The following is a 13,037-nucleotide window of genomic DNA, read 5'->3' on the forward strand; positions in this document are numbered from 1 at the left end:
TCCTACAAACTAGGGTTATGAGATCCGCTGGACCTGGGAAAGCCCACACACTATATTCAAATCGGAATCTCACATACGTTACAATGCTGAAATCCAAGAAAGACTGATATTAAAAAACAAACAGATCTTGTGAACTTCACTTAACGTGTCCAAAATTCATTTAGGGGAGTCTATAATACCCACTAACAGTGCAGAATACATCCTAAGAGATGAGTTTACAATTCCCAATGACAAAGAGAAAATAAATTTCATATACATGCAAATACTCCTTTCTTTGAGAATGTTAAGCATCAAAGATGAGGTCTTTGGTCACTAGGACAGAATACAGTTTTGCATTAGGAAAACATGGACAACGGCAAAAAATATCACCAAGCCAGCGGGTCACATCATGGACAAAGAGCAGCTACCCAGGAAATATTTGTTAAGTAAGCCCGGAATTTTCATGGATACATAACTTCTCAGAGCACAGGGCCACAGGGCAGTTTCAGGGTTAGCACACTAGTCTGTTTCTTTAGATCCTTTCTGTTTCTCTATACCCTGTTTCTTCCCCACCCTCACCAAACTGAAAACGGCCCCGCTTTAGAGATTAATCAATTACATGTGCACAAGGTTTGTGGATTTCACAATGAAAGACTTTTAGTTGGAAGAGAAAATTGCATAGGGAAACACATACACACACACACACACATGCAGCATATCTTCCTGAAACTGATCTACATGTGAAGGTAATTACAATCCTCTAAGTATTTAAAAAAAAAAATTAACTGAGTGCTTTGAAAGTTAATGTAAAGTTTTCGCTGTATAATTTTTTCCATTTTCTGAATGAGAAAGTTTCTGTTCCTTTTAATAAGGCTTCTCTCTTTCACTGACTTTAATCCAATGTCCTGCTCTCTTTTACTTAGCATCAGTGTCTCAGAGCAAACGAACACAGCAGAAACCTTTAACCATAGTCACCTCCCCTCCTAACAGCCACAAGGGAAGCAGGGAATTTACTCGGTGAACTACGCCTCAAGTAGTTTTCTGGTGGTTCCCCTTGGCCAATACTTTACACGTACTTGTGTTCAAAACGTATCTGCGGACTTAAAACCCAAAGTCTTCAAAGAACAACTCTGCAGCAGGGCATAAACACAGTTTCGGAGGGAAGTCCGTGGCATCAGAATTTGAGAGCTGAAACTGCACATCCTGGGCGGGGTTCCCAGGGGCAAGCGGCGGCCTCCTCCTCCCAAGGCCGGCCCCAGCAGGGTGCCCCTCTGCTTTGGGGTTCCTCCCAGGGCTACGATGCAAATCGCTCAACACGAGTTGCCGGGGACAAACCGGTGTCCAGAGGCCTGAACACGTGCCAGGCCCGGGCTCGGGCAGACCATGGCACGGGCCGGGTGCACAGTGCGGCCCACCACCCGCCTGTCCCCGACTCTCCTCTCGGCGGCCCCGGCCGGAACCGCCGAGAAGCCCGCGGGCGTCTGCACTACCTTCCCGCCCCCGGCTCTCCCTGCACCGGCGGGACGCGGAACCCGACCCCCTCCCGCGCCTAACACCTCCCGCCAGCGCTCCCGGCGAACGCCAGTTGGAGAGGGCGCCGCTTCTCGCTCCGAGTTAGTAAAAAGTGCGCGACCAACCGCGTAAGCCGGGCCTGCCTCGGCTGGGAGGCTCCGGCGCTCACTCCGACGGCAGCTCCTCCCCCGGCGCGGCGGGGCAGACGGAGAGCGGGGCGCAGAAGGGCCGCTCGGCCCGACGCCCAGGACCGGCCCGGGGCTTCCCCCGCCGCCAGGCCGCGCAAGGCGTCTCCCGCGGGCTTTGGGGGCCGGGCGGGGCCGCGGGCCTCCAATCCCGCGGGGAGGCGGGCCCCGCCCGAGCCGGCCCTCGGAAGGACCCAGGCTGACGTCCCCGCACCCGCGCCGCCTGCGCGCGGCGAGTCAGGCGCCGTCAGGCTCCGGCCGGAGACGCAGGCCTAAGGCCCGCGAAGCTTCGGCGGGACCGCCCGGCGGCCTTGCCCGCGCGCCCGAGACGCCTAGGGGAAGAGCGAGCGGGGTCTCAATCGGGAAAGGGGGCTGTGTGATTGTCGCACACACACCCTGGCCCTCCAGAGTCTGGACAAGGAGCCACCAGACCACTTCCGTGCATTTGTGTAGGAGGAATTTGTGGTCTCCCGCACTCTCTCAGTCCCCAAAGTTTCCAAATCAGTGGGCGAGTCTTTACTGAGCACTTAACCCGCAACTAGTCACACTAGTCAGGCCCTCCGGGGGGCAAGAAGCCTGGTGTGAGCTGGGAGGCCTGGGGCCTCCTTGTTCCAGTTCTCAGACACATACTGGCTCAAGACCTATTTACTGGTTGGATAATCTTGACTAAACGTAATTATTTCACAAAACTTCCATTTGTCTGTGAACTGGAAATAACCGCAGTTACTTAGGTTATAAGGTATGTTAGAGAAAAAATTTATAGTAACACTCGTTAAAATGGTAAAGAAAACTTTATTCCAAACTGTTGCAGTGGGAGAAATCTGCATTCAGTGCCAAAGACAGCAAAGAAAAGTGGGACTTTATGGCCAAGGGGTGGGGGTCCGTGGATGGAAAATTATTAAGAAGATATGTCAGAGATATGGGGAGTATTCTGGCTAAACTTAGTTAACAGAAATCTTGCTGAAGTCAGGGCCAGGTGATCAGAATTCACCTGGGGGATGGTGAAGGATGAGGAACTCCATTAGATACAAAGGGCTGTGGTTAGTCAGGAGATTTGGGCTAAACTGACTTAACAGGATTCTTACTGAAACTTGACAATGTGGAGAGGACAGGGACGTCAATAGCCATCCCTCGCTGAAAAAGAGTTCTGGGAAGCCTGAGTAGAATTTGGTCAAAGGGAGGCTCTTCAGCAGGTTATTAGTTAAAACATTACGATGATACGTGAGAGAAATTTATTAAGTGGTTTTCTAACACGTAATAAAGACTCATAGTGAGCTTCTAATATTTTCAGCTAGACAAAACAAATGTTCCAAAAGCAATAATTAAATATATCAACACCCTATGTAGGAAGACAGTAAATACTTGGAATGCAAAGTGAAAGGAAAATCAAAGTCCTTTAATGAGTTTGATGGAATAAGGTTTTAGGACTTCCTACATCTGTCACTAAATGAAAGATGGCATGAGAAAACATTTCTAAAGCACTTGGTGCTGTGGATATAAAAGCCTTTCTAGGGGCATTCCGGTGGCTCTGTAGATTAGGCGGCTGCCTTCTGTTCAGATCCTGATCCCCAGGATGGAGTCGGGAGTGGGGAAAAATAATCCCTGCACAGCAGGGAGCCTCTTCTTCTGCCCCCTCCCCTGGCTCATCTGCGTACGCATGTGCTCTCTCTCTCCTCTTGCTTGCTCACTCATTCTCTCTCTCAAATAAATAAATAAATAAATAAATAAATAAAATCTTTAAACAAATAAATAAAAGCCTTTTTAAAGAAGTTCAGTAGTCTATGTGTAGAATAATTGTATCATTTAAGGTAGTGATTCACTAATCCAACAGTGTCCATTCTTATTTCCGTAAAATGTATATGTGACAGATGCTATTGGTTGCCTAGCCAAACATCCATATGGACATTCTTTCTCCCATTCCAAATTTGTTCAGGTTTCTACCCACTTCCCCAGGTTAATTTCTTTGGGAAGATGCAGCTCCAGCACCAACTACAACAGATTACTCCTGGGGGGTCATACATGGCTCCGGTCTTCATACCTATATATGGAATACATTTGTGCCTTTATTCAGGCCACTGTAACAAAATACCATAGACTAGGTGGCTCAAAAACAACAGAGGTTTATTTTTCACACTTCTGAAGGCTGGAAATGTTATTACCTAATCAACTCCGAAGGTCCCATCTCTTCAGACTATCACACTGGGGATTAGGTTTCAAGATAGAAATGTTGGAGGCACACAAACATTTAGTCTAGGGTAGTTGGTAAAATCTATTAGCTTTCAAACCTTCAAAATATATCTAGAATCCATCCGTCCTCCCCATCCCTACTGCCACCATCCTGGTCCAATAACCATCATGGCTTTCCTGGGCAATTACAGTACCCTCCTAAATGCTGTCTTATTTTCTACCCTTCTAGGCCTCCAGTCTATTCATAGAAAACAGCTAAATGATCTTTTTAGGAGCTTAAATTAGATCATTCTTCTATTGAAAACACTTTAGTGTCATTTTGAGTCATTCAATAAAAGCCAATCCTTACTATGACTTAAAATGGTGTTTTTTAACCTTGGCCATATTGACATTTGAGCCAGATGACCTTTTATCAAGAGGGGGAGGAGGGGCCAGAGGTGGTCTACCTCCCGTACGATATTTAGCATTGCAGAAGATTTAGCATCTATCTGGCCTCCCCAGCAGTCCCACCCCACCCAGTTATGATGGCCAAAATCAACCATTACCAAATTTTATAAATATCAGAGTTGTTCCTGGTTGAGAATGACTTATCTGTAATGATCAACATGTTCTGTACCTCCCCCATTTCCTACTACTCCCTCCAACCACCGTGGTCTCCTTGCTGTTCTCGGGACTTTTGCACTTTTCCTTTTGCCTGGACAGTCTGTATCTGTATGGACTACTCTATCACTTTCTTCAGGTCTTTATTCAAAAGTCAACTTGGGGAGACCTTTTTTAACCATCCAATCTCAAATTCTAACCTACCCACAATATTTTATAACCCCCTTTCCTTCTTCCTTCTAGTACTTAGCATTGTACAACAACATATTATACGGGTAACTTATTTATTTAGAAAATAGACAAATAGTCTTCCTTAGCAAATTGTATGTTCCATGAGAACAGGCAACATTTCTGAAGTTTGAAAATCACTACTGTATTCCCAGTCCCTATGATGCAAATAGAGAAAACACATCATTTCCTTATTAAATGAATACATGAATCATCATGGTACCATTCCCTTCCCAGTGATTGGTTTGGGTGTATGTATGTATGAGTGAAGTATAGGTAGAGGCAAAGAAAAGTTTTCTGGACACTTTATAAAGAGATGTTCTCTTCTGGATATCATTCTGGATGTGATGCCTAAAATTTCTGCAGTCATTTTATGACCATGAGAGTACAAATTACAAATCTAATACACCAGAAATGGCAGAATGTCCAACAAGTGAGGTTAGAATACTTATTCACATATCCAAAAAAAGAAAGGAAGAATAAAAGAAAAAAAAATCAACCCTTAACTCACACCTCATTTAAAACTTGACTTGAAATTGATCATAGATCTCAATTTAAATGCAAGAGCTAAAACTATAAAACTTTTGGAAGAAAACCTGGGAGAAACCCTTTATGCTCTTAGATTTTATAAATCTTTGTGATCTTTTGACTTTTTGTAATTAGAATGTACCCCAAAAGCTGAAAGCCTAAAAGAAGAAGTTCCTAAATTAACTTCATCAAAATTAAAATGTTTGGGGGCGCCTGGGTGGCTCAGTGGGTTAAGCCGCTGCCTTCAGCTCAGGTCATGATCTCAGGGTCCTGGGATCGAGTCCCGCATCGGGCTCTCTGCTCAGCGGGGAGCCTGCTTCCCTCTCTCTCTGCCTGCCTCTCCGTCTACTTGTGATCTCTCTCTGTCAAATAAATAAATAAAATCTTAAAAAAAAAAAATTAAAATGTTTGCTCTTCAAAAGCCCTGTTAAGATACCAAGTTTTGGTAAGAATATGGAATAAGAAGAACTCTCTTCTCTTGTAGGGCTCCAAAGTGTTAAATTCACTTTGGAGAACAATTTATCAGTTTCTTATCATATCAAATGTAAAATTAGCATATGACCCAGCATTCATGTTCCTGGGTGCTTACCCAAGAGAAATGTAAACCTGTATCTACATGAAAACTTATCTTAGAGATTTATAGCAGCTTCTTAGGTGATAGCCAAAAATTGAAAACAGCTCAAACTCCCATCAAGTAGTAAACAGATAATCACTCAGCAATAAAAAGTGGAATATCACTCAGCAATACAAAGGAATAAACTACTGATACAAGCAACAATCTGAATAGATCCCCAAAGCGTGATGTTATAGAAAGGAAAGAAGACACAAAAGAGTACGTATTGTATAATTCCACTGAAATTCCCAGGGACTCGTTTGAAGGGGTGGATGGATGGCAAAGGGGCTGTTGGAACTTTTGGGAATGACAGAAATTATTAATTTCTTGACTGTAGTGTGACTCCATAAGTATACATTTGTAAAAACTTACCTAATTGTACACTTAGGATTTATAAATTTTATTACATGTAAATTATGCCACAGTGAAACTGACTTAAAAGAAAAGAATGGCTGAGGAGGAAGACAGGAAGAATCTGAGTTGTTGAGACCTTCATTGAATCACTCATTCAACTGACATTGAAGCCACCATAATTTCCAGATTCCTCCGCGAAGTGTTAAGTGTCTTTATTGCTTAAGCCTCTTAGCATTGATTTTCACGTTTCTTGCAGCCAAAATCTTCCTAACAGATGAAATAAAGTTTCAAGCAGCAATGAGTTTAAAATGTTAATAAAGTTGTCATAAATAAAAATGGGAACAGAAGTGCAGGTAAACCTGTATTGAGAATATGTGGGGTTTTCTTAAGTGTTGGGTTTTAATGCAGAATTTTATGATTCAGAGCATATTGCTGTGTGTATGTTTCAAGATGAAAACTGACAGAATATAGAAATACAAATTTTGGAACTAGTGAAAGAGCGTCTTCTGAATGAACACGATGAGAAACAAGAAAGAAAAGAGAATCTAGACATGAAGCACTTAAGCGTGAGTCATCTGAAGAAGAAAAAAATAAGGAAAACAAGGTTTTCAAACAAGGCTATTTTGATAGATCTTAGAGACTATGAGTGATTCACCACAAACACACACACACAAAAGGACTTTCTTGGCGGTGTGCCAACATTGTAGGTATGGCTTGGGTTCTGCTTTTCAAAGAACCAGGTGCTGTGAAATGCTTGTACTGGTTCAAAGAAAAAAGAAAAACCTAGGCATTCAGTGAGCATACTTTACAAGGCCAAGATCATTTCAAATCAATTAAAGTGTTAAAGATGTTGCATAGACAAAACATTTAGAAAAATCCAATCTTTGTAATTTAATGTGAGAAAAAGAGATCACTTCACTGGAAGCATTTTGCCTGCCAAAGAAGAGCTAGTTTTTGTTTTATAAAAATCAGGAGGCCATTCACACTCATAAATGCACAATCCCTGGAGAGTAAGCAGTTACTGACATAGAGATTTGGAAAATAATAGTATTCAGATAAATGGAATCTCAAAGCTATCAGATATACAATCATACCAAATATCTATGTCTTTTGCATTCTTTCCATATAAGACCGTTACAAGGTCTCAACTTATTGTCCCCAAATCATAGTTCTTGATTGTCCATATAAGTGAAAGTCAAGGACACAAAAAATTAATTTAAAATGTCATCTGTCAGAATGTCAACAGGCTTCATAAACTCTTTTCCAGAGATATTAATTAGTAGAGCCCTGCTGCCAAACAATCAGAAGTAAATACGCACCAAATTATCTCTCAAACAACTGAATGTGGTAAAACCTGATATGGCTAGCCAACATGATGTTAGCCCTAGGCTGTCCATTCCCTAATGCAAACATCATAAAAGGTTAACTAGCCACAAGACTATATTCACACTTTACATCCTTCTTTCTAACTAATATGACTGCAGTAATCACAAATATGAGCTAAAGAAAGAGGAAGGGGAACTGGCTGAATGATTTTTAAGCAGAAGCTGTGCTTTCAGTAACAATAGAGTCGATGACGTATTCAACGGAGAGGTGAGGACAGTTCTCCCACGTGTGATGTAAGCATGCTTTTAGGCTTGCTTTTCACATACCTGCAGCCCTACCATCCTCAGTTTTTATTCTTAGGTCCTATAGGCTTTGAGCACAGGTTGAGATAAAATTATGGAGAATCTTAAATGCTTAAAAAAGAGTTTGGGTTTGAAGTTATAGAGTTGTGCAGTCCCATCAAGTAGCCACAAATCACTTGGGACCACTTAACATTTCAATGAATTGAAATTAAACACAATTAAAAATTCAGTACCTTAGTTTTACGAGCCACATTTCAAGTGCCCAGTGACCACATGGAGCTAGTGGCTAACCTGTTGGGCAGAACCAGTTATAGAAGATTTCCATGATCATAGAAAGTTCTGCTGGACAGTGCTCCTACAGAAAATGGGAGAATCCCTGGCAACTCATGCAGCAGCCTAACCCTACCTGCTCATGCGTGTTAGCCACCCAGAGTTTAGAGATGTATGTAGGAGAAAGGTCTATTCCTCAGCCCATACCACATTCTTTTGATTATAGTAATTTTATAATAGGTTTAGTCCATTTCTTATCTTATCTCAGATATTTTCACATATTTCACATATACTTTCACATATATATGTATATAAGTTTGTATTTTTATTGGTAGGAACATAGAATAGATGTGGAGGATAGACACCATCCTGATACTGATAACACTGGGTTATCTCAGCATGTGGAATAGGAAAGACAGGAGTAGATTAATATTTTACTGCAGACTTCTGATATGTTTTATCTACTACAACAAAGAAAACTCCATGCCTATTATCTCTATAAAAAGAAATTAATGGTATACCCACTGCCTTACCACATTTGCTTTTTAAAATGTTCTAAGGGAAGGTAATTAGGTACCCAGTAGAATATAAGCACTTAAAAGGGATACATATTCTCTTTTTCAATAGGAAGGGTCAAAATAATAAGATTAAATCAATGATATTCACTTTTCTTGGTGGAAAATGAAATGTAGTGTTATGTATGTTCTACTTTTTGTTTATGATCTATAGTAGATGAGAAAAAGTAATAATTGGAACCACAAACTAATGATATATTGTGTTGGTCTTGGTTCTGGAAGGACCATGCTTTATTTAGCTGTGTCTGGTATCAAGGATATTTAAGAGGATATTTATAAGCCACTCCTATGAAGTCATTCTAATGGAAAACAGCCCTAACCAGTGTCAGAAGTTCTTCTTTCCAAGATTATTCTCCAATGATTCAGTTCAAAAGAACAAGTCCATTTTGAGGAGAGTGTTTTTTACACAGTAATGTCATTTTATACCTGACATGTCATTTTATACCATACCTGGTGTTTCATATTTCCACACATAGGTGGTTGGGTTTCATTCGATGCTACTTGAATTCACTTATAAAATGGAAGAATTCTAGCATGCTTTTATATCTCAGGGAGCTTTCTCTCTTCTCTTCTGCCAAGTTATGGAGAAGAAGGCTACAAAAATCCCATTCCCTGGAAGTGAAGTTAGTAATGCTGAATTGATTTGATAGGGCTGATGAACATTCAAATGCCAATATATTGGAGGGAACCAACAGTGTGAAGTATTCATGACAGTGCTCATTCATTTCACAAGGGTACTCAATCAACTATGAAATGCAAATGTTACTAGCATCATGAAATCTTCATCTGCAGCTATCTGGACAATCTATTACAGGATATTTCATGCCATATGGATACTCTTGAGTTCTTAATATACATAATAATTTCCTGGAACGCAGTTCCTACTCGTAACAAAAATAAACTGATAAATAGATAACAGAGAAGAAAGAATGTATGGAGACCATAGTTTGGTGAAGAAATCATTGGAAGCTTCTGGGCAAGGTAATGACAAGAGCAGACTTTTATCTCCCTGCTCTCTAATTCTGATTGCAATGCCCAATATAACATTTACAAAAGGGAAAGAGGAAAAACAACTCTACATTAACACCAGAAAGTAAAAATGAATACTGGCCACATAAAGAAACTTGGAAGCATTTCTTTTAAAAGTTATACAGATGGATTTATATTGAAGGAGAGCATGGAGTATCAATGTCAAACATCCTTTTAAAAGAGCAATGTATCTATAATGCTGGAAAGGAAACACTGGTCAATTAACACCACCATCCTTTGAAATTTAGAAGTATTATGGTTAAAAGTGAAATTCATGCATTGCCTCATCAGGAGCACAACTTCACTCATGTGGAGCAAAACATTTGGACCACATCATTGGTACTGAAAGGCCTCATGGAGCAGGGAGCTGGCACCACTTCCCCTCGCTCCCCACACAAAGAGAGAACCACCAAACATTCCTAATAGTGCTTGGTGGATAACTGCTCAGTGAATATCCTGAATGAATAAATGAAGTTTAAAAAAACAAACAACCCAGTAAACCTGCAACCTGGTGTCAGTCTTCCTTTAGCACTGACTTAGGGAATTAAAAACAAAGATGAGGGGTGGTGTTCATGCCCTGGAACAAAGACAAATTCATGGAATAAAATGAGGGTGAAATGAAATGGCCAGAAGTCCCCATGGAGAAGCCAGAAACAGCAATGCAGATTCGTTTACTTACTCAGATAGTACTTGAGCTTGGCTCAGGACACGGATTATATCAAAAGGCAGAATGCTTGCCTTCCTCAAAATCATAGCCTTTTGGAGGGGACAGGTATTAAATAATCATTGAGAAAATTTATAGGATTCTATTTGAAGCTGTAATAGGAGGAGCTCATTCCAACTGGCAGGCAAGGTCATGGGAAACCTCTGAGGGAATGACACTTAAAATGAGACCTGAAGGATGAAGGGTTGTTAGGAGGCAGAAAGGGGAAATAGGAACACTTCATGGAGGAAAGGATATATGCCAAGTCCCGAAGTAGGAAGGAAGTAGGTGTGTTTAAGGACCCAAAAGGACAATGGTAAGAGATGACAGCAATGGATGATCCTGCAGACGTAGGCAAAGGACAAATAATGCTACAGTTTGTGAGCTAAACGTTTTTGTCTTTTTCCTAAGTGAAATGAGGAACTGCTGAAGAATTTAAACAAAGAAATGACATGATACTATCTACGTTTAAGATCACAGTAGCTACTGAGTTATTATTCTCTAAATGGTTCATAGTGATAGATGGTCAGTGGTCAGTAAATTTATAAGAACTAACTTGGAATCGTCAGAAATTATATGAGAAACAACTACATTATCTACACTCACATTGGATCAGAGCCTGAATTACTTTATTTTTCTGTTAGAGGTAAGAGTTATTCCAGAAACCTTGATATTTGGGAAGACATCAGAATTACACTATTATATTGTAAGTTTTTTCATTTATCACTAAATCTAGACAGGAAAGATACTAGTAGGAAATCATATCAGGTCAACAAAAACTATTTCTGTTACTATTTTTCTTATAAAATACGATTAGGTCATCTGTAGATGACCAAACTGAGAAAAATTACCATACTTAAAGAGAGATCCTATATTTAGACTCCATTCCTTCTCTGAAAAATCAAAACTACCTTTTTTAAAAAATAAAGTGATTATAACAAACAGAAAACCATTCTAAAATGTTTTTATTCATAAGTATCATAAAACCAAAGGGGAGATTTTTACCTATGAAATTAAAGATAATATGTAGTAATTTCCTGTTACTGTTTAACAAGCTACCACAAAATTATGAGTTCAGTAATAAAATGTATTCTCTTACCAGGCTGGAGGTTAGAAATTTTAAAATCAAGGTGTCAGTAGGTCTCTGCTCCTTCTAGAGGCTCTAGGGAAGAATCCATGTCCTTGAATTTTCTAGCTTCTACAGGCTGCCTCCAAATCCTCTTGTGGCCCATGGTCCATCTTCAAAGCCAGCCGTGTAGTAGCATCTTTCAATATTTCTCTCTGACTCTGATCTTCCTGCTTCCTCTTAGAAGGATCCTTTTGATTAAATTGAGCTCACCCAGATAATTCAGGATGATCTTCAAATCTCAAGATCCTTAACATAATCATTACCTACAAAGTACCTTTTGCCACATAAAGTAACATATTCTCAGTTTGGTTTCCAGGGATTAGAGCCTGGAAATCTTTGGGAATGGAGGTCATCATTCTGACCACCACAAATATTCTAGGGGAAAAAAAAAAAGAGAGAGAGAGATTAAAAAACATACTTCTAAATTATAAACCAAAGATGAAATTAACCCAATCTGTTATATCTGAAAAAGCAAAATTAGTTATGTAGAAGATAAACTTATAAAATTCTTTGAAAATTCAAAGGAAAGGATAGATAATGAACTTCAGTGATGAGGGAAAACATTCAAAAAATATCAGTGCAAAAATCTACTTACTTGCAAAATTAGATCGGCCTCAGAGATTTTTCTCTATGACACTAAGTGAAAGAAGGAAAGGAGTGTCAACCACAGAGTTGTAAATAAAATGACTGTGACTTTAGAATGCTAAAACAGTCAAGTTATCCTTATGCATGAAGGCAAAAATAGCAATATTTTCAAATATGCAAAAGTCAGAACATACACCAGGAAAACTTTCTGAGTAAAGTAACCAAAAACCTGGGGATAGAAACATTAAAATGAAGCAAAAGTAAGGACAAAGTTTCTATCTATTCATTACCACACCACCTCCTGTGGAAGGGAATTTCATTTGCTGAGCACCTTGAAGGGAAAATTGCTTGGTAGAATTGAGAAATAATGTGGAGTTCCTAGAGTTTTCCAGGAGGGAAGAGGAAGAAGCAAAACAATGGGTGGAAGATAGATCGAGAGAGATGGTGTGAGACTGGATAGTGGATGGGGTAAGAGGTCATTGTGGAGACATTGGTTATCGAATGGACAAAGGATTAATCAAGTCCGATGTCTACTGTTCCACTCAAAATTGTTTTTGGTTGCTATTATCTAATTTCCTCTTCTACCTTCCTTCTAATTTTTTTTTAGTTTGTATGAATGAATGAGTGTGTAAACTGAAGAGTCCATATCCAAGCATATATGACTCAGATCAGAGATGGCACTTGAAGAAGCAGCAGTCCTTGGGACGCCTGGGTGGCTCAGTTGGTTAAGCAGCTGCCTTCGGCTCAGGTCATGATCCCAGCGTCCTGGGATCGAGTCCCGCATCGGGCTTCTTGCTTGGCGGGGAGCCTGCTTCTCCCTCTGCCTCTGCCTGCCATTCTGTCTGCCTGTGCTCGCTTGCTCTCCTCTCTCTCTGACAAATAAATAAAATCTAAAAAAAAAAAAAAAAGAAGCAGCAGTCCAAGGTAGCCAT

The 13,037-nt window shown here is 40.4% G+C and overlaps 1 protein-coding gene across 4 annotated transcripts in view; it reads right to left on the bottom strand.

Moving 5' to 3' along the window:
• Positions 1-1,799, bottom strand: part of VRK2 (VRK serine/threonine kinase 2) — a 119,691-nt gene extending 117,892 nt beyond the window's left edge. The window contains exon 1 of one of the 4 annotated variants that reach the window (XM_047744079.1): positions 1,617-1,796. The gene's annotated coding sequence lies outside the window, so the exon portion shown is untranslated. Of the gene's footprint in view, positions 1-1,055; positions 1,199-1,616 lie in introns of those variants that run through there. The other 3 variants (XM_047744080.1, XM_047744081.1, XM_047744083.1) reach the window with 3 other exon arrangements.
• Positions 1,800-13,037: the final 11,238 nt, after the last annotated feature.

Source organism: Lutra lutra, chromosome 9, assembly GCF_902655055.1.
Source record: "Lutra lutra chromosome 9, mLutLut1.2, whole genome shotgun sequence".
NCBI lineage: Eukaryota > Metazoa > Chordata > Mammalia > Carnivora > Mustelidae > Lutra > Lutra lutra.